The 23,064-nt window shown below is 42.6% G+C and overlaps 1 pseudogene; it reads right to left on the bottom strand.

Moving 5' to 3' along the window:
- LOC147696934 (forkhead box protein F1-like) overlaps positions 1–16,993 on the bottom strand; it is a 44,720-nt pseudogene extending 27,727 nt beyond the window's left edge.
- Positions 16,994–23,064: the final 6,071 nt, after the last annotated feature.

The raw sequence follows: 23,064 nt of genomic DNA, 5'->3' as shown, positions 1-23,064 counted from the left end.
GAGGCATGATTGTGACCGGCGGCGGAGCCCCTTGCGCTTCGTCATCGGTCCCAGGCGGGGTCAAAGGTCACCTACCTTCTGGGGGGCATATCTCGGTCCCGGGAGTCCGATTTGCGTCCTTTTCGTGTCTTTTCGCTCCTCTCGGCCAGCCCCAGCCACTGGAAACACTCTCCTTGGCCCTCAGGGCCAGTGAGGGGGACCATTCTGCAGGGAGTGCTCTTCACTGGCTCCCTGCACCAGCCTTTTCCCTGATTCTCCTCCTGGGCCTCTCTTCTCCCTGTGCATAGGCCCCTGTTTCTTCTGGCGCTGTTAGGGCCCTGGGGGGCAGTCAGGGGTTCCCTCCTTCCAACTGCCCATTGCCAGGTTCCAGCACCTTTCGCCTCCTTAGACCACACCCCAGAGAGAGCTTCTCTTCCTGTGCAAGCACTTTTTAAAAGTTGAGTAAGGGGTTGGCAGGAAGTCTCTGTTTGGCCTATCAAACTGTGACACATCACTTCCCTGCCACTGCTCCCTCCTTCTTGTCCAGCATCTGTGTTTGTTAAAAATGGTGCCGTCCAGTGTCTCTGGCCACATGATCCCCTTCCCCCAGTGCTGCCTTTACCTTGGTTCAGCTTGGTGCCTGGCACCCAACGACAGTGGTTGCTGGAGTGGCCTGAAGCTCCTTCTATCTCCTTTCCTTGGAGGGAAGATCTTCGCTCTGGAAAGAAAGGTCATTAATCTAACCTGCCAGGGCCAGCCAGGGACTTAGAGAAATAGGACATTTCTGGACGACCCAAAAGCAATACAAATATGACGTTGGACTCTGCAGAATACTTCTTTTCACATCCGCTACAATGAACTTTAGTGCGTGTCTGGAATCTGTAGGCCTTGTGGAAGTCACTCTAGCCATGGGCCCAACATCCCCATTGGGAAATAATGAAGTGAAAACACAGTAAAACACACTGACTTTCCCTGGCATGTTTCTTTCCAGTGTATAAAGCCTATTCCATGTTAACACTCAATTCTGCATTAGTCCTGCCACATCATTCAATTTGTAGCTGCTCCTGGATTGCGCACGCTAGGAATCTTCCCTGCGCAGCCCCAACATGTGTGCGCACGCATGTACACATGTGTCTGCATGTAACCATCTGGTGCCCCATACTCCAGCTGCTGTGTCAAGCCAGTAAAATCTCCATGCAGTCTCCTTCATTATGAGTTCACTGTGGGTGAGTCCCAGATTATGAGGCCTCCCCACTGTAAAATCTCAACAATTAGGTGCTCAAAAAGCAAAAAATCCGGGGCGGCCCCTAGTGTCAGAACCACCTCCAAACACTATTCTTGTAGTGAATATCATGGGATGAGTCACAAAAAGCTTCATACTGGTTGTGATTTGCTTTTTACCAACAATACCTGTGCCTCCTCTCTGTATCACTTTTGTTTTGTCTTATTATTGTATATCGCTTTCAATCACCACAGTGAATCTCAACATACTCTTACCAGCTGGAAATGACCCTTTCTGTAGTGCCATCCCGATACCTTTTACGTTTCTCCTCCACTATTTCCTTGATTTTGCTTGCTTAAAGACTCTATGCACATTACCACTGTTAACCAGTACTAAAGTACTTGTGCTCTTTCCCCTACACATGGTAGTATTGGCTCACCCCCAATTGGCATATTTAATTTACTTACAAGTCCGTAGTAAAGTGCACTACATGTGCCCAAGGCATATAAATTAAATGCTACTAGTGAGCCTGCAGCACTCATTGTGCCACCCACTTAAGCAGTCCTCTAGCCATGGCTCAGGCCTGCAATTGCAGAGCCTGTACATGCAATTTACATTCCCACATCAACCTGGCAAGATAAACCTCTTGACAGGCCTGAAATGTCCCTTTGTATGCATATTAGTCACCACTAAGATAGGCCCTAGACAACCCAGAGGGTTGTGTGGAATGCATTTAAAAGGCAGAGCATGCACTTTTAAGTTGTGCAAGGCCTGGTAGTGAAAAACCCTCCAATTTGTTTCTCACTATTGCAAAGCCTACATCTCCCAGAGGTATTACCTCATTACATTATGTAAGTGTAATTCCCAACTGTAAAAAGATCAACTTTTTGGGTTTGAGTTTGGTGTTGCTAGAATCACAATTTAAAAATGCAATTTATGGTGAAGTTGGATTTTAAATTGCAATTCAGAAAAATCCACTTTTAGGAAGTTGGCATTTTCTTTCTTTAGCCATTTGGTACCTCTGTGCACTTCAAAGCTACTCTTTGAAGTCTCTCCCACTTCAGAGGCACTTCTGGTTATAAGTACTGGGCCTCAGACCCTATCACTTCAGTACACTACTGGACCTGTGACCACTCTACCAGGAAGAAGAACAGCTGTGCTGTTGAAAGGACTCCCACTCTGCTGGACTGATGCTGTGCTGGGCTGCTGCTTTGCGAAACTCCTGCCTTCCTGTGCTGCCCTACTGTCTGCTTTTCTCCTGCCTGTATGAGAAGGACTGGACTTGGATCACGTGAACCCCTATTGACTCTAAGGGCTTGATGGGTTGCCTCCTGATCTGAAGTTTCAGGACATAAAAGATGTGTAACCCTTCTGCTGGGGCACCTGGACTCTGCCAACTGCAAGTCTGTCCTGCCAAGTGTTGCCATCCTAGCCCCTGTACCCTTGGAAGTATGGCCTAAGGTACTTGCTTAAAAACAACACACATATCCTCTCCAGTACCGGTGTGTTGATACCGTTGAGTGGATAAGATCAAGCACATCTCATTTTGAAGCAGTGTATCAATGCCATTGTGTGGATCATAACCAGTGTATCATATTTGGAACCAGTGCATCACACTTGGAATCGACGCAGCAAGCATCCTCTGCTGTAGGAGCATCACATTCAGAACAAGCACATCTCACTATGAACCGATGCATCAACGCTGTTGCATTGAGAAAATCGACACATCTCCTCGCATTGCTTTTCTGCACCTGACCCCGCATATTCTTCAATGGCGATGCAGCCAGGATCAAGGTACTTTTGTTAAGCAGGCGTATCTGGGTCCCTGTGCCTGGCTGGTGATCCATTTTGGTCAACCTGAACGTTTGACTTTGTCCATGTTCGACACAAACAGATAACACAATGAAGAGCTTACTGCTTCTAAGTGCTATTTTGCAGTTTATTTTCATAAATTTCAAATCTTGACTTCTTATTGGACTATTGTCATTTTTGTATTGTTTTATCTATAAACTTAAGCTCTATGTTTCTAACCTGGTGTGGAGTCTTTTTGTGATGTTTTCACTGTGTTACTGTTCGAAGTGTTTGCCAAATACATTACACATTGCCTCTTAAGTTAAACCTGACTGCTCTGTGCCAAGCTACCAGAGGGTGAGCACAGGTTAATTTCAGGTGTGTTTGAGCCTTACCCTGACTTACCTGACAAGGATTGTAGTTCCTGCTTGGACAGAGTGCATACTTCTGGAAACCAGAAACCCAATTTCCAATAGTACATCCCCAGACTTTATATGAAATCATATTGTTTCACGTTTTTAACTTTCTTGTATACTTATTGCAATCTAATGCTGATTGAATGTGGTTCATGATGTTATTAATGTTTGCATGTTATAAATGTATTTGTGTATCTAGACAACCTGGGATTGCTGATGATATAGAACCCATTATGCTTACACCAACCTGGCATGCTAACTATAGGCAACATTGATGTGATGTTATTATATTTCTTGCTACATGACTCACATGGGTCTTCAATGTAATTCTGATATCTATCCAAAATATTATATTCCTTTTTTTCCTACACTGCCTAACGGAGATTCCTTTTTTCCTTTATGTACACCTCAACATTTTTTACCCTTTCTGATTTCACTAGCCTTGAGAAAGTTTGAGGCCTGCGAGCCGAGTGGGGCAAAGCACATGTTTTTGATGTTGCCCCTTCTTTGAAATCTGGTTTGACTTCAGAACCAGTAACCTTTATTCAATGATAAAGCTGTATGTTTTTAACACAACATTGTATTGGATATATAATTCGTCATTTGGAGTATGACCAGAGATAGGTCCAATTCAGATTGGAGCTGTAACTTCCTTAATGATGCACACGTTTATATGTATACTCTTTGCAAAAAACAAAAGTTAGGAAGTTTTAGTTAGTGAAACCTTATTTATTTTATATATGTACATACCAAACGTTAACTACACAAACATTAGAAATTCTGAGGTTATAGTTATACTTTAAATTTATAATTTACAAACCACCTTTAAATTACTAAAACGTTATTATTTCTATGCAAACCAAATTGAGTTGTCAGTGTCTTCATAATAGTGCAAATGTATACCTACATCCCACCTCCTCGACTTTTTTGGCTGTAAAAATAACGCCATATATTACAAAACACTTGCCCAGATGAAAAATGACAGCAGCCAGAAGAAAATGATATTATGCTTGAGCATTACCTTATGCCTGAATCATATATGCATGCATATATTGCGTACAGTCCAATTTTGTAAAGTAATAACAATTGAACTTGTCGAAGGGAGTCGCTAAGGACATGCAATGTACATTTAGATATGAACCGCTATGTTGTGCATTTAGGTGTATTCAAATAAATTGAGAGTTCATTTCCTACAGTTATCTAAGCAACTAACATTCAAATGAATTTCCATAACATTAATTGTGTAGAAAGGTATGTTTAAATATGCTATTGTTCATGAAGAATGTTTCACGTCCTCTAAGAAACAGTAACTGTGATATACTTTCTGGGTGTATTTTGGACATGTATGTTTATGAACATAGCTGATAGGGACTGTTCAATGTAAATATTTTGTATTGGTTACTCTGAAGAACATCCCCATAAAATAAATAGAGTTGGTAAACAAATAGGTTTGGATTTCATGTTAAAACACTTGCAAAAATATGCATGCAGAAACTATGTTTACATACAACAACACAATAATGCCTGACCTATTGGTACTGCATGTGCTAGCTCTAGTTGTAATGGACATTCTGGTGGTGTTGGTGATTGAAATGTTGGTGATGGTATTGTGGTAGTGACAGTAGTAGTTTTTTGTGGTATTGGTATCATGGTGGTATTGATGATTGACTCATTTCTGCTATTGGTGGTATTTGTCAGATCGGTGGTAGTAGTGGTGGCAGTTGCATTGGTGGTGGTTATTTTCATGGTAATGATACTGGTGGCATTGGTGGTGGCTGGTGGTGGTGGTCCTTGTGGTATTGGTGGTTGTAGTTTTGGTGGTAGTGGTATTGATGGTGTTGATGTCATTGTGATGATTTTATAAGAAGTATTGTTAGTAGTGCAACTGGTGGGATTGCTGTTGATGGTATTTGTGCTGTGGCATTGGTTGTGGTGGTGATACTCGTGGTGTTCTTGATGGCACTGGTATTCATGCTGGTGGCATTTGATTTGTAGTGGTGATGGTGTTGGTGGTGGTGAAATTAATAATGAGGATGGTCTTTGTAGCATTGATTGTGGTGTTGGGGTTATTGGGGTGGTAATGATAGTTATATTAGCGGTAGTATTATTGGTGGTGGTATTGTTGGAAATGTTGGTAGTATTTTTTGTGGAATTTAACTGAAACACCATTGATTATCATCAACTTAAAACACTAAAACACTCAGATACATACACCTTGGTGTCTCTAGGCAAATGAAAACAGTGGGCAAGAATGTAGGATTAGGCACTAATCCTGACAATGATATTCTAGTTAGGATCAAACATAGACAATCAGCCCCACATAAATTAGTGTTTGAGCCTTAGAAGATAGAAGAGTGTCTATTCTACATACTGCCACATGTCACTGTGTCACCAACATTTCTGAAGGATGCTTAGCATCTTGTGAGCATTCCATCCGTTTTATTGACAGCTAAAACCTTTTTCACTACCCTTATCTTTACACTCCAGTGAGATCTGAGGTTGATATTCCTGTCTCAGGTCTCATGTGCTTCCCAATAAATACTTACTCATTCCTTCATGTGTGCATGGTCAAAAATAGGGATACATAACAGAGGGAACATTTTTTAAACAGTTTTTGAAGATCAACAAATTTATGGTATGTGGCGAATATGAACTATCAGTTCCAGAACATCAGTTCTGTTGATCTGAAACTGCAGCCTTTGTATTGGTCCTTGGAAACACATTGATACATTTGGGTAATGACATTATACATTAATTATTCTCTGGTACAAGTTTTATAGTTGTTGTAATTGGAAGGTATATGAAAAATATGGTAAAACTAAAAGATAATATTTACATTTAGCTATTTCTTTACTCCTACATTTTTATTTTGTATCAGATTATTATATGTTACATATTGATTGAGGCTGCCCTCATTCAATTTACAGACAGCTTTCTGGCATATTTTTCTAAGAGTTAAAGAACATCTAGAATGAAGAAGAGAGTAGGCAAAGAACAATCACATTAGTGAGGCCTTGGTCATTAAACACAACTACTTCCTCCTGCTTCAACACCCTCCGCATGCTCCCCAAGATCTACAAGTGGATCCCAACCAAAATGAGAAGAATGGTCACCCAGGCCCTCGTCAGCAGCAGGATGGACTACGGAAACGCCCTCTATTCAGGAGCATCGGCCGAACTCTTGAAACGGCTTCAGCGCATCCAGAACAGCTTGGCACGCCTGATCCTCGACATCCCCCGGTGCAGCCACATCACACCCCACCTGAGAGACCTGCACTGGCTCCCTCTCAACAAGAGTATAACCTTCAAGCTCCTCACCCACGCACACAAGCCTCTCTACAACACCGGACCAGTGTACCTCAGCAGACGACTCAGCCTCTACACCCCTACCCGCCGGCTCCGCTCCGCCGACCTCGCCACAATCCCCCGCATCTGAAGAGCGACCTCGGGCGGCAGATCGTTCTCCCACCTTGCAGCCAAACCTGGAACACCCTCCCCATCCACCTGCGGCAGACCCAAGACTTGCTGACGTTCAGAAAATTCCTCAAGACCTGGCTTTTCGAGCAGCATGCCCCACTCGCCAGCGCCTTGAGACCCTCACGGGTAAGAAGTGCGCTCTATAAATGCCATGATTGATTGATTGATTGAACTACTGACTTCTACAACTAAGAAAGTGAAGTGAAGTGAATCGAAAGTGATGATGTCACTTTCTTTCTGGTGAACCTCCTTTGGTTGTGGGTTACAGTCACAGGGACTATTAGATTTCAAAGTCAACCTCACAGACTACAAACCTGAACAAAAGAACAGAAGTCTGGGGCAGATTTATGAGTTCTGGCGCATCTCTGCAAATCAGCAGGGATGCTTCAGAAAAGATGCGACACGCAGTTCCCTCTCCGCGCCACCACGAATGTGTCGCATCTACAATGCGGCGCATCACGGCGCAAGGATAGGGCGATGCGTGCCGCATCCTGTGGTGCAAGGGTGGCGCATTGCTGGAGTCGTGTCGCAAGGGCGATGTAGCTCCAGCAATGCTCAGGGCCGACCTATGCCTAACATGCTGCATCACTCCTTATGCATTCTTCAAGCTGGCACAGGGTTTTGACGTAGCATGGACGTAAAAGTGACTCAGTGAAATCTTGTAGATTTCACTGCGTAACTTTTACAAGGCGTTCCTGCGACGGGATGCCCACCCTGCGCCTGAACGCCCACATGAAACCTTAACCATGTTTCGTGTGGTGCAGGGCTTTACAACGTGATGCATCTCCCTAGATGTGTCACGTTGTAAATAAGGTGAATTGTGGCACATGGTTAACCGCCGCCGCTGCGCCACAGATGTGATGCAACGGCGGCGTAAATGTGGCGCATGGGGCTTGTAAATCTGTCCCAAGCTTGTTAAGCCTATGAAGTATTGAACAAAACACAGTGCTGGATGAATTTCCTAATTTTGTCAACCACATTGATTGGAAGACCTCTAGGCAATTAAGCTGGATCGTACATGGCAGTATTCGTGAGCCCCACTTGACAAATCTTCAAGGGTGCTAAAGTTTGTGCCATATTAAAAGCAAAGCAGAAGGGGGGGCAGTCTCTGACTTGCTACAAAGGGAAAACATGGCTAAGTCTAATGAATACATCTCTATATATACATACACAAGTTATTGCAGTAGTTTTATGATCTATTCTTTTTGAGTTCATGACAGGTAGGTTACTGTGTAGATAACATTACCACTAGGGACAACATATCTGCAAAAAGCAAAATATATGACGTGACAGATTATGTAAGGGCTAACACTGAAGATGGAATAACCAATACATAGGATCATTTCGTGATTGAACCAAGTTGAACATCAATGACACAACTATTGCACAAAAAAAAATGTCAAAATATTGACAACAGAAGCATCATCTCTAAGTACATATATTGCAAATTAAAAAAATATCAACTACAAAAATATAATGGTCCAACATATGGACATTTTAACATTAAAATAAATCTGTATTTGTAAATAATAGTTTTTAAACGTAAAATAGAAGTGTAATTTGTTTTATAAAAGTCAAAGATATGTTTTTATACAGTAAGTAAAAAAATTGTTTATGAGTAACTTTTACTAAAAATTGTAAAAAGAATAATTTAAAAATTATATGTAATACAAAACCTATTGCTTGCATACTAATAACTATTTTAATAAATACATATAACTCAGCCGATTAGCTAAAAAAACACAATGTTAGCATCTGTAATTGATAAAGATTAGATTACAAAAATGCATTTATAAGTACATATATAGCACTAAATATTTCACTGTTAGGAAATTGCAAAATAATGTATTAAATAACATTTTTAAATTGTTTTTTAAACACGGTAAATATATATGATTAAATATAATATAATATAGTATGAGATAATATAAATAAAAACACAACAAAACATCAAGCATACAAATTTAAAACAAATAGTTAAATATATGTTAATATTCACAGTTTTCTAAACATTTGGAAGAAAACAAAGTAAAAAGGTAAAATATATATTATTTCAAAGTAGACTCTATTAACCTACTCCACAATAAGACCCACAACTTATTAACAAATTAAACTGAATTCAAATTTAAGCAACAATAGTTTAAAAATGAAAACAAACATTTAAAGTTAAATAAAAACGAATGCAAAATATAAATGTAAAAGCAACATTAAACTCCAGGACATTTAATTATACATGGTAAAAATCTTATTAACATGGGTAAAAAAAGATGGCCAGCCAAGATAGCCAAAACACCAGATTGTACCTAGAAGTCAAAAGAGTAAGTTATTCACCATGGATCACAAGACCAATACCATACAGATAACACGCGTGGGAACACACCATGCAAACTTTTATGTGATGTTGGCCGAGTAAGGGCTCAAGAACGTATGGAAAAAATTCCCATCAGAAGCCACACTGTACTGCCCTCCTTTGCATCATTTGGGTTCTCCTCGCCCAGGAGACAAAACAAAACGGCCGGTCTGATGTTACCGTGACCGAAAAAGAAATGTGAGAGGGAAGTAATATATGATATTCAAATGTTGAGGTGGCGACTGGAAAAAGCAGTGTGAAGTGATAAGAGTGAAATGGTGAGGGGTTATAAAATTAGGTGAACTGGGTAGAGGTCAAAAGTTTATTAGTATCTCCCAGTCCCTAAGGCTAAAAGACAAGTGCAAATGCGGGTTTGAAATAATAACCGCACTCAGTAGTGGTCAACATGTTTCTGCATTTAAAGAAAATAGTTTCAATGCATTCTTCAGGACCTGTTATTTCAAAACTGCTTTTCGTGAAAAATAATTAAAAGATATCACCTGAGAATCCCAGGTTGTGTGCTCAACCATGTACAGTTATCGCACTGTACCAATGACATTGGATCCACAGGAAAGACAAAAACAAACAAGACAAAAGAACATGAATATGTCATATTCTGGCGTTTTTTTTTAATACTTTATCAAATTAAACCTTAATTTAATGGCGCCAAATTCGCACATGCTGGGAAATAAGTTCCATTACAAACACTCACCCATAAACGATGGTAGAGGAGCTTCACCCCACCTGGCTGCGGCTCAGGTATGAGGAGCACCGCTCTAAAGTAGGAAAATTGAATTTAAAAGAAAAGAGGCAATCATGGCTCAGTTGAAAATATCCATTGAATGGTACATGGAATACTTATGAACATTCACTGCTTATACCGATTCTATAGAATCAGATGGTTGATCTTTAACTCAGTTTCACAAGAAAAAATCTCAAAATGATTAATATGATTTTCTACATATTGCGAAGCTCTGTGTATAATATTGCATATGTAGAATATCACATGAATTTTGGCAAAGCCTCAAGAAACCCGTCTATGAGTTTCTGGACATGCGATCAAACGTACTCGCGCTAAGCTGCTTAAGGAGGTAAACTCCTAGCCACGTTAGGTGATACAGAGGAAAATCATATCCCTGGCGTTTTAAGCGCGTTGAGCACAAGGGTATCGTGCACATGGCTTACCTATCCGTTGGTGTCTCCCGACAGTCATCCGAGCTGTCTGGGGGGGCACCGGTTGTTTGACTCCCGTCGTGTTTATGGTAGTGGAGAAGTGTGGCTCAGGGGTTAGAGGCGGCAGACCTGGAGCTTGAGTTCGGCCCGGGACCAGGGTTCAATTCCCCGCCTCGGCGGGTCTTGGGCTCAAAAATTCCACGGACTCGTTAATTCTCGCTCCGGTGCCTTCTCGACTCACGGGTTCACACTCTGCGACTCTGGGCAATAGCTTGCTTAATCTCCACAACGGCCCCTCGCGGTGGGATGCCTGGCTTTCACCTTGTGGATACCCTGCCAGGGTTATCTCACAGGGGAATACCAGGACGGGTTCCCTAAGCAAGCGCTGAGATGCCCCAGGGTAAGTCGTGCGCTATATAAGTTTCATTCATTTCATTTCATTTCATTTATGTGGCTGTTTCGGAAGGTAGAGTCACGTGATCGGCTGTTATCCCGTGATTGCTATGTATGTCGGGATTTGTAGTTCAAGAAGCGTTATATCATAGTTTTTAGCGAACAACAAACGCTAGAACCCAGTATATGCTTAAAGACTGTCATTAAGCCTATTGTACTGGCTGTTTTAGACTTATTATCGCATTTCATGTGTATTATGATGGCACAGTCTCGTATGCCCGAAATTTCTAAGAACGGCATTTCTTTTGAAGGATACTCAGTGTGTGCATGATAAAAGGTGTCACTATGAGTGTCGAAGACAGAAAGCAAGTTCGTTAGGTCTATTCGCTGAACATTGTATATGATGGTAAATTAAAGGGACATCCACAGTATCGGCTCATTGAGTCCCTCCTTATCACTGTTCAGTCTGTAGACCCATTTCTGTTCAATTTTGAAAAGAAAACGACCAGCGTCAGGGCAAAATTCAGGGATCTGTGGTTGTTCTAAGACAGTCCAGTAGAATTCGTCAGGGCTGTGTCCTTTCTCCAAGAAATGTGCAGTAAGGCGGGTGGCTTGTTTACGGCACCGCACTGTGCTCCTATGCTCTTGTATTCTCGTCCTTACTTTCCTAGTCGTCATGCCAACGTATCGAAGTTGGCAAGGACATGTTATCAAATAGATAAGGTTACTGCTGTTACAGTTGGTGAACCTGGTTTGTGTCCACGGTCTGTTTGTCCCTATATCTATGCTGGTTGATTTGCAAGTTTGGGGACACACTGAGCAAGCCCCACAGGGATGGTGGCCTTGGACAGGCGGCAAATCCCACAGTGTGCCCACCTGTCTGGGTTCTTTGCTCCGTGGGCGTGTGTGGACTAACTGGTCCTTGAGATTTTGTCCTCTTTTGAAGGCAAAAAGAGGTAGAGGGATGTCATCCCCCCCAGTTTTTAAGATCGACCAATGTTTTTTTACGATCCTTTGAACTTGATTAGATCTGCTGTTAAATGTATTCACAAAGGTGATGCGGTTGTTTTTTTTTTGGGAGGATGTATCTCAAGCAGAGATTCCCTATTATTATTTGATGCCCTCTTTTTGGATTGGCAAATGATTTTCTTTGGGTAGTTGTTTGCACTGAGTTGTTGTTCCAGGTTTCTCGAATGAATCTTAAAGGCCTCTTTGTTGGAGCAGTTCCTTTGTACTCTGAGAAACTGGCCAAAAGGTAAATTGTCTCTTAGTGCTCGAGGGTGACAACTGTCGTATCTCAAAAGTGCATTTCTGGCCATAGGCTTGCGATAGAGTTCAGATTCAAGGCCATTAGGAGTCGCGTGAATCTTCAGATCGAGGAATGCCAATGTCGTCCGACTGTATTCGATGGTAAATTTCAGGTATACATTTCTGGTGTTAAGCCATTCATGGAAAGACACAAGATCTTCTTCTGTGCCTCGCCAAACCACCAGAGCCAAGATAGCCACCTAGACGTACCTTGCTGCTGCTCCTATTGTGAAGGACGCAATCTTTCTGCAACCTGTGCTTTTTGTATTGGCTGCAACCTTATTGACATTGGCACCTACACCCTTGAGTGATTGGGGTACTACAGGTTCTACTAGTGTGCAACTGAAAAGGTGAGATATGCCCTTGGTTCGGACGGAGGCACTGCAGCCTTGGGTTTTGTGGCAACCCTAGGGGATGGCATAACAGGGGCCAAGTGGTATCACTGCATCCTCGCTGCGGATGTCTCTCACCTGGGACTGCAGAGGTGCCATGGCCATCACCCAATCTAGGATATGAAACAGTTGAGACCAGCGAGGGATGCCTGCATTGAGTCAGACCCTAACACTGAGATAAAAAATGGCAGCTGACAGTGCAGAGATGATCAAGAGATGACCGCAACTTTGCTTTTAATGAGATCTTGAGACTGCAATGATTACTGAATCAGGACAGAATGATTCCTTCATTTGATCCTGGCAGGGGCTTGGGCTCAGAATTGGAGTTCACCCTAAGCAGAGGAACGAGTGCAGAAATACGAACTGTGGTGAGGGACTGATACACCCTGCCAGTAAGGAAACAAGTGCGGCCAGGTGCCGAAATTCAGTGGCGGCACCGCACAACAGGCTGAACCAGCTACTGATGAGTGTATCCCGCTGATTTTGAGGTGGTACAACAGTGCCTCAGTACCTCTAAGCCCTGGGCGTACCTGCACCTACAAACCTACCAGACACTAGGAGGAGCGACTCTCTGTGTGCTGGCGGACACATTTCCTGAGGCATGTCTGCTGGTCCTGCTACCTGAAGCGCTCCTGGTGGTGTTCTGCTGCTCATGGTGCTCGGAGCTTGGAGTCTGAGCCCACCTGAGGCAGTGAGGTGAGTGAAGAGTCCAGGTTGGTGACGAGGAAGTGGCATGCCCTGCTGCAGAGGATACAGGTGAGGCCCGGTGCTGGGGATCAATGGAGATACCACAGGGAAAATTGGACTGCTCAGAGGGGTGCCTCCCACTAGTTAAGCAGCAGTGCGGTACCCGGATGAAAAGGAGATAGAGCTCTATACTGCACTGGTTTGGCCTCCTGGCTTGGCCACTGCTGCAGCAGTAACAAGGGGCAGGAAATACAGGGCTGTGTGCCGGCGAGCTGCGACCACTAGGTGTGTCTACCAGTACTGTCATCTGGAACATTCCTTGGTATTCCCAACCACCAGAGTTAAATTGGCAGTGTGGGGGAACGCTGAACTCCATCACACTGAGCATAGCTGGTTCCTATTGTCTTTTTCTTGCTGCCCCTACCACCAATGAGACATTACGTTGCACAATTACATATGCCTACAATAACTGAGCCACTGAGGTGAGAGGCCTACACAGAGGACATTTCCCTTGGTCCTGGTAGCCCCATCATCTATCCCCCTGGATTAAGTGACCTAGACTTTAGACAGCATGGGCTAACATCAGGACATGACTGCCAATTGTTTGCAGGGTTGTAGGCGGCGACGAGCAGCAATGTGTGATACAGCACTGATTGTACAATGGGTAAAGAGAAGGGACCTAAGTCTGCACAGTCAAATAAAATTGACCAATACATCACCTGGACAAGGACCATAGGAGCTGATACAAGGGGAGTGACCCAACCAGGAGCCCGGAGCAAAGACATTAAGCACAACCTGAATCCTGGTGGCTATACAGGACAGAAGAACCACATTGGAGACAAAGGATGGACACAATACCTATTGAGATCAACCACTTCCGATTAGCCCTTTGTAAAGTGGCAGAATGAGTTACGAGTGCCATGGAAGATGTCACCACCCTTAAGAAGGGAATCAAGTCACTTCAGGGCACTGTGTCAGGCCTCAAATGTAGTGCTACACAATTGGAGGAGGGCATAGATGACGCAGAGAGGCATTCTAGAAGAACAAGCTACTCCTCATAGAATTCCTGGAGAGGGCAGAGGGTCTCTCAGCTGAGCTCTTCCTAGAATACTAGACTGTCAACACATTTAAACCCAAATGTCTCTCTAAATTCTTCCTGATTGTACATGCACACAGAGCTTTGTTGGCTGCTCCATGACCGGGACACCCGAGCCCTTATAGCCCACTTATTCAATTACAGCGATCAGGATGTGATACTCCAGCATGTTGGCACACATAGCTCTTCAAGATGTGAGGACAAACAATTACTAATGTTCCCTTACTATACACTGAGGGTCCAGGAAAACCCAAAGAAAAGTATGGCAATTAAAAATGTTTTGACAGGAGCACAAAATCAAGCACACTTTGATATTTCTGGCCAAACTCAGAATGGACTGTTCCCATGATGCACTGGGTCAGACTGATTTGCATATGGCCATGTCTGAACTGGGTTGGTGGAGTGAACTAAAGAATGATGATGGATTAAACCCAGATCAGTTGAGTGGGGGTGAGTGCTTGCAATGTTCAACACGCTGTTCATCATTCCCTTTGGTTTTGCTTTGTTCGCCCTAAGTTGGCAGGGTATGCCCAGATGTGGGTCCCTTGCTCACTTTGCCACTGGATTCAAGCTAGCCTGGCCGATGACGGCTGTTTAGCCAGAAACATGTCCCAGGATGCTTGTTTCCGGTCCAGGGAAGACATGGCTTGGTAGTTTGGGCTGGATTGTTCCCATAAGGCACAGGGTCAAACTGATTTGCATATGGCCATGTCGGAACTGGGATGGCGGAGTGAGCTAAAGAATGATAATGGATTAAACCCAGATCATTTGACTTGGGGTGAGTGCTTGCAATGTTCAACACCCCATTCATCAGCCCCTTTGGTTTTGACAAACTGAGAATATAACATTAAGGCCGGGTGCAATTCTTTGAATCACCCCAAGTGGCAGCAGACTAGCTCAAATCTTTAGGCTTAAACTGAGAACGTCAAACTATAGAATGGCGAAAACCAAGACAGTGGGGTGTGCACTGCTTAAACAGAAACAAGGTGTCATCGGCGGACCTCTCTAAAACTCTTAATGCAGAGAGAAATGGATGTATCATGGTATGCCAAGATGGGACATTGCAAAATGAATTGACGGATTTGATAACCCAGAACTCTTTCTTCCAGTTACGCATGGTACCAGACACACAGAGTGATAGCACTGAAGGAGGGTTAATAAGTGGGATCTGGCTGTAAATGATGGGTTTGAACTGGATACCAGGTAAATTATATATTTATGTCAGTGCAAATTGCCTGGGAGGGTGGGCCCAATGTTTGTTGGTGCTCCTTCCTTATTATTGCTAGTAGTACTAAGACAATGTGTCATGTCCTAAGTTTCTTTAGGCTTCACGGATAGAAGAGGCTGTGATTCCTACCTCCTCTGGATTGCTGAGAACATCCCGAAGTCTTGCGGGTCATGGAGGTCTTGGCAACTAAGGCAATGCCTACACCTAAAGTTGCTATAGTGCTTTAGTTGGGGATAGAAACACCGGGATATTAGGATGGGATTCAGGGCCCCTTTGGCCGTAAGTTGAATCAGGGAGTTCTGTACCTTCTACCTAAGGGAAGGTTTGGGGGAACCAATAGGTGGAATTGTTAAGTGCCTGGCTTAAGCTCATGTTGCAATGTGGCTAATTTTTTACATTGTCCTATTTTTTACAAAAACATGTCTGCCATGACCTTTTGCACATATTTGCATGCACAACAATTTTGGATTTGTTTCTCTGAAACTTCTTTGTTTGCACATCTAGCTTTGCACAACATTATCACAATGCCTCGAAAATCATGTACAGGCCCTTCTATGTACAAATGTAATTCTATCTTCATCCACAGGGTGACAGAGCTATCTAGATATCCAAAACATCACTAATCTATACGCACATCGCAAGGCTGCTTTCTATTATAAAGAAAGAGCATCCCATTAGATTAGAAGAAGAGGCACTTCAGCTGATAAAGGGGTCCCTACATGCTGAGACTTCACCATGCAGTTGTCTGACATCTTAGGAGGGGTGTCCAGTTCATGACCAATAAGAGGTGCTACATTCTCTCCCACCAGGTAATGGGGTTGGATCATCCCTTGGGGGGAATTCTTGGCTTCATACCTACATACACTCTAGGTACACTCAGAGTAAGGTTTTCATAGTAGGAGTATGTCTAATTACTTCCCTTGTATTATATGCCTGCATACATACACTGTATTAGCACCATGGTAGAATTGTATCTACTATTTACTCTTTTGGTGCTTGTGATCACTTTCTTCTGCTTCTGTCTACTGATTATCACAGCACATGTATTCTATTCAAGAATAACGTTGGTTCAATAAATCCATTGAAAATGTCCCACTGTGTATTCTCTGTATATTTGTCTGAGTACAAGTAAGCACGAGTGACTGAGCAAAAGGTCCTGATCTGTGTCCACGATTCGTGAGGGGTCAGGTTGTCATGTTCAGTGGTTGCTAGAATCTATATGGTCCCTGGTAAGGTATGGGGGGCTTATCGTGGCAATGTGAGCTAGCTGGTCTCTAGGCCAACACATCCTGTGGGGGGATCATTATAGGCACCTTGCCCAAAGTTTATGCTGTCCTACAAATGCACAGGTCCTACGGAGTATTTGGAACTACATACAGAATGTTGCAATCTGCTACAATGTTTACCTGGGAAGCTTCCAGTAAAACCGTTGTAAAAAACCTGGTTGTTCGGTTCAACAATGCCCTCTCCTTTGAGGACCATGCTAAATCCGTGACAGGGACCTGCTTTGGCCTACTGTGTCGCCTCAGACCCATACTGGGTTTGTTTGACCCCAACCCCCGACAGTTGGTCATCCAAGCCACGGTTGTGGCCAGGATGGATTACTGCAATAGTCTGCTGCCGAGATGTAATAAGTCCATTATCAACAGGCTACAGAGCACCATGAACGCGGCAGCCTGAACAATGTTTGCTCTTCCAAGATATAGCTTTGTCTCAGGCCTGTTACCTCACCTTCATTGACTGCCCATAGAGCAAAGAATCCAGTTTAGAACGCTCTTCATTACACATAATATCCTTGCAGGTGCAGGCCCGGTGATTCTGAGCTATCTATGTCATCCCTACACATTGACACGTGTCCTCCGCTTTGCTGCGTTCTGCTGACCTACATCTTACAAGTGTGCCACAATTCTATAGGGCCAGAGCAGGGGGACTCGGATTCAAGGTGCTTGCACCCGCTCTGTGGAACTCTCTGCCACTCTCTATCAGAAACACTACCAATCTCCGGTCTTTTAGAAGGGCTGTGAAGACCTGGCTTTTCTATTGATCTAGTAGTTCCACTTGCATCCTCACCTCCAGCTTTTATCGCTGGGACATCCCTTTGCCGGGACAGCCAATCACTTTACAAATCCTATAACATACCATAACATAACATAACATTGTTTTAGTGGTGAAGTCAACTGCTAAAATATTTACCCTAAAATGCCACAAAAATTGAATCAGGCCAGCCATACCCAAAAGCAGGCACAGCCGGCACAGGTAAGAGCTGTGGGGCAGGACAGGGGCGGGGCAGGGTGGGGCGGTGAAGTCAACAGATGATGTGGTGGTAAAAATACATTTAAAATAAATAAACCACTTACCTTGCACTTGTCGCATATTTGGTAATGTCAAGAGAAAATGCTCTTCGGTCTATCAATTCGGCTGTGAGTTCTTCAACTGAGAAGATGTGCGAATTTGTGGATATCAGTCTCCAGAAACATGTTCAGAACATACTGTCCTATATAAAGGACAGAAAGGATATATTGGTTAAGTGTAAGGATTTATGGTTTGTCACCTTCGATGCGGTTGGTCTATATACATGGCTTCAAAATAAGCTCATGGCAGCATGGTCCTATCTGGATACAAAGGGTAAGGACCACTTTGAGTATAATAACATGATAGTGCAGATGATGGAAGTGATCTTGACAAAAAACTTTTTCTTACATAACGGTTGGTGGATTCACTGGATACAAGACACAGCCATGGGTGCCCAGTTTGCTCCCTCTTATGTCTGCCATTTTATGGACTGGTATGAGAGCAAGCATGCGTAAGGTAGAGGTCCCTTCCCCTGAACTGAATATAAAGTCTCCTTGGGGAGGTATATTGACGATATCATCTGTCTCTGGTCAGGGTCAGAGGAAGTCCTTCAGGATAATTTCTTATTCTTAAATGATATCTCATATAATGTCAGATTGACCATGGCCCACCATAAAGAAAATATGAATTTTTTTAGACATTAATTTCTATGTTAAGAATGGGGTGGTACAAAGCACTCTATTCCGCAAGGAAACAGCTTGAAGTGAGGTCTTGCATGCATCAAGTTCACATTGAAGGTCAGTAATTAGGAACATTCCGCATGGAGAAGTGGTCTTTGTGAGAAGAAGCTGCAGTGAGGATGACGAATGTCAAGCAAACATCTCAATAAAGAGGATATGTAATGAAGGTATTGAGTAATGCTGAGGTAGGGATACAGCGGTTGGAAAGCGATGTGACCCTGCTGTATAATCAATGGTCAGAAAAGTGGGAGGAACAATAAAGAAAATTGAGGTTTATTTCTAAATACACCACCCATAGGGATAACATTTTTCAAATGTTCAGGAAGAATTGGCATTTACTAACGGACATACCTGGCCTACAGAACTCCTTGACAAAAAAACCCTCTATCACATACAGACGGAGGTCAACCCTAAGGGACAAACTTTGCCCTTGCTACATTCCTACAGCAAAAAAAGAGTACATAGTTGCCTCCCAAGCCAAATGTATTTTTTATATGTAAGTCTTGTAACACCTGCCCTTATGGTAGGAATAAAACCAGGAAGTTTGGTTTCAATATTTTACAACAGTATAAAATCAGGCATTTTATTAATTGCAATACAACCTTTGTTGTTTATGTGCTGCTCTGTAAGTGTGGTCTCATATATGTGGGCAGCACCACCCTTTGCCTTAAACTGCAGGTACAGAAACATCGTAGGGCTATTTTAAATGGGGATACTAGATACCCCATGGTGGAACACTATAAAACTGCGCATCCTGATGATTCCAATTTCTGGTTCTATGGAATTGACCATAGGAAGCAGTGGAGAGGACAGGGACTTGCTCTAGAAAAGATTGGAGGCAAAATGGATCTGTTGTTTATGAGCAACCACCCCTGGTCATAATACTGATAATGAATTCCATAACTTCTTGCAGTAAGGATAATTCCTGTATACATTGGGGCTGGTAGGACCATTTTGAGATGGTGTTTGCAACCTGATATTTATTTATCGATATTCGTTAGGGGCTTTAAAGCTATTTGAAAATACTGTGTGGGTTCTACATCTTCTCTACTTATTTCTTGAGTCCTGGGATTGCTAACAGGGTCTTGTAACAACTGGCATGTTCACAATATAAGATGCTTTGCTTTTTGGAATATAATGGGCCATGACAGCATGAGGGAGTATTTCCCCAATGTGGGGACTTGGAATTTTTGGATTCCTCAGCCTGTGGATTTAAAACCCTTCTATTTAGGGTCACCTGCATGATATGGAACATTACTTTTCATTTTGATAAAACACGTTCCAATATGGCCGCCACATTTTTCACTTCCGCCACATGATTCACTGGGTTAATGTGTCCTCTAGTACATAACACTTATTTGATGACGTCCAGTGATGCCTATTAAGCAACAGGAAAGGTGGCACTGTTTTTTTCAAAACCAGACCGCAGAGCATTTGTACATGAATATGTAATATGGTGAGTGAAATGGAACAGGATGGTGGAGACTACGGTTGCGCTATAAAAAACAAGGTATCTACCATTTAGCTGGAATAGTGGTTATATGTAGATGAAGGGAGAATCTCTACAGAACAGGTGTTTGTGATATCTGGCCTTGGCATCCTGGGTCTGAACGTTATGGTACGTTTTCACTATTGGGTTTACCGTCCCAAGAGTTTGATTAATTTGTGATGACTAATGTGCTGATTGCTGATTATGATGATTTCCTCACTACAAAGTGTGTTTTATATATTGGAACATGTTCAGTCCTATTGCACCTATTGAAATTAATTCTGTAAGCTAGTGAGTTGTGAATGGTCTCTATCCAAACTCACTGCTTCTTAAACATCTTGTTTCCTTCCTCCTTCCTCTATAGGTCAGGAGTGACACCTTTTTTAGATCCTCTTTTAGTCTTCTTGACTTAGTTTGTGATAGAGAAGTTCATGGTGACCGTATTTTGATTTTATGATCAAAATGAATACTTAAGACCTACGAGCCACCTGAAGTATAAGTTTAATGTTTCTCTTGTATAGGTATTAAGTACAGGGCTTTATGATGCCCATTGTTATTTGTGAGGTGAGACTTACTATACATTTTTATGCAGATATAGGAATATATGGATTAGCGGTAGTTGTAAATTCAATTTGTGTTTGCTTTTGTCATGCGCAGGGAATTATGCGCTTTGATATAGGAACAGTGAATCGATGTTCTTATCGAGTCTCTTTCCTATGTTATGGATGTATTGTAACTGTACATATTTGCTGTACATGTTTATATCATCAGTAATGCTTAGAGATATCATTTCTAATTTTTCTGTTGTTTTTGTGGGGTCCCACATGTCTGCTGATATATATTTGTGTCATATTTGTCTATGTTGATTTTGAGTTTTGTTTTGTGCTTACCTATACTATAAGTCCAAATTCCATGACAAGAACCTTCTCCATGGTAATTGGAATGTAATGAGTTTCATTGTTTACATTCTAATTTGTGGGCCATGTTATTAGTTATTCTGTTCATATTCTTTTAGTTTGTTACATGTTGTATATAAATTTGTTTTTATGGTATTTTTCATGTGATTGATTTCAGCCCTGATGAAGTTCCAGGAGTGTATGGAACTAAGTGCATTGGCTGGATTTTAATATTTATGTTGAACTATACTAATAAAGAAGACATCTGAAATGTATATTGGATGTGGACTTTTTCCTGGTGCACTTTCCTGTAGCCTATAAATATTTAGGCCCTTATTTATGATGGGCTTGCGCCACCATTGCATCACTTTTTTGTGATGCTGCGGTGGCATACATAATCAATGCGCCACACTGCGCCCTCTTTGCAAAGGCTCACTGTGCCACTGGATTCAAGCTACCCTGGCTAAAGAGAGGTGAAACCCCGAAACCGGTCCTAGGAGGCTTGTTTCCGGTCCAAGGAGCACCTGGCTTGGCAGTTCGGGTGAGACTGTTCCCATGGGCACAGGGTCAAGACTGATTTGCATATGGTCACGTCTCAACTGGGGTGGCATGGTGAGGAAGAACGTTTTGATTTGTTCTGCATTCCGTCCATCAATTGTGTGTCTTTTGCTTTCTCGACTTAAGTGCGTGGGGTATACCCAGATGTGGGTCCCGGGTTCCCTGTGCCACTGGATTCAAGCTATCCTGGCTGAAGAGGGGTGAAACCCCGAATCCGGGCCTAAGATGCTTGTTTCCGGTCCAGGGAGGACCTGGCTTGGCATTTCGGGCTGGACTGTTCCCATGAGGCACAAGGTCAAGACTGATTTACATATGGCCAGGTCCAAACTGGGGTGGCATGGTGAGCAAAAGAATGATGGATTTAATCCAGATCTCTTGACTGGGGGAGTAGTTTTTGATTTGTTCTGCATTTCGTCCATCAATTGTGTGTCCTTTGCTTTCTCTTTGCAAAGTGAAGCATCTATGCAGATGCGTAACTTTGTACAGGCCTGTGCTACACTAATCCTGCGTCAGGCATTACCCCTGGAAAAAGCCTTGTAGAAGTGGCGCAGTAAAATTTATGATATTTCACTACTCCACTTCTACGACTTGACTGCGTCAAAATCCTTACGCCTTTGCACCACCAGATACATCATAACTCCTGAAGTATCTGTAAATCATTGTGCCATGGAGTGCTGTATTGTAAATATGATGCATGCATGGTTTCGTAAGGTTGGCGCAATGAAAAGTGAAACATCACCCTTTTCTGCCCAGCGATGCATCACTTTTAATAAATGAGGCTCTTAGTATTCAATTCAATTCAAATAACTTTATTTCGATTCCACAAAGAAATCATAAAAGTATACATCACGTTAAAAACACTTGAACTACCATAAAATCACAGTAGATATTTACATGATTCTATAATAAAACCACAGTACATAATTACACAAATCTGATTTCCGAAAACATTCAATATCGGTTTCTGATCACAAGAGCTGATCTAATAAAATTCAATACAGCGTTACATATATTTGCAGTGGACAGAGATAACAAAAATTCATAACCTTCTTTATAATAACACGTTCCAAGAGATAATAGTAATGGTTTAATAAAGGTATTTCTTGGGACCTTATACAAAGTGCAAAAAAGAATAAGGTGCAGGGTATTTTGCGAAACCTTATTATTACAAGGGCAACAAGGTAACTTCTCCCACCAACCCCCCTGCTTTGGAAAAGCAAAGAGGAAGTGTAAGGTGCCAAGGCGAAACCTTGTAAGATAAAAGCGCCATTGCGTGTTCATAATTAGTATTCAGTAACAATAATAATAATAATAATAATAATCGCATTTGTAGAGCGCCTGTTTACACTGGGGACGGGGTGTGTCCCCGTGCTATGGTACCGGCTTAATTCAGCGACAACAGGGGACCAACACCTGGAATCTAAAATTATACAGCAGGAAACAAATGGGTTGTAAGACCTTTCCGAAAAATAGAGCATTCCAACCGGAGAATCTGAGGAAGTGTGTTCCACAACTGTGCAGCCAGATAGCAAAAGGAGCGGCCACCCATCCTTGCTTTCTTGATGATGGGGACACACA

This window comes from Lissotriton vulgaris, chromosome 8 (assembly GCF_964263255.1).
Source record: "Lissotriton vulgaris chromosome 8, aLisVul1.2, whole genome shotgun sequence".
NCBI classification, from domain to species: Eukaryota; Metazoa; Chordata; class Amphibia; order Caudata; family Salamandridae; genus Lissotriton; species Lissotriton vulgaris.
Note: the sequence above shows the minus strand (reverse complement) of the source record. Positions and strands in the feature narration are given on the sequence as shown.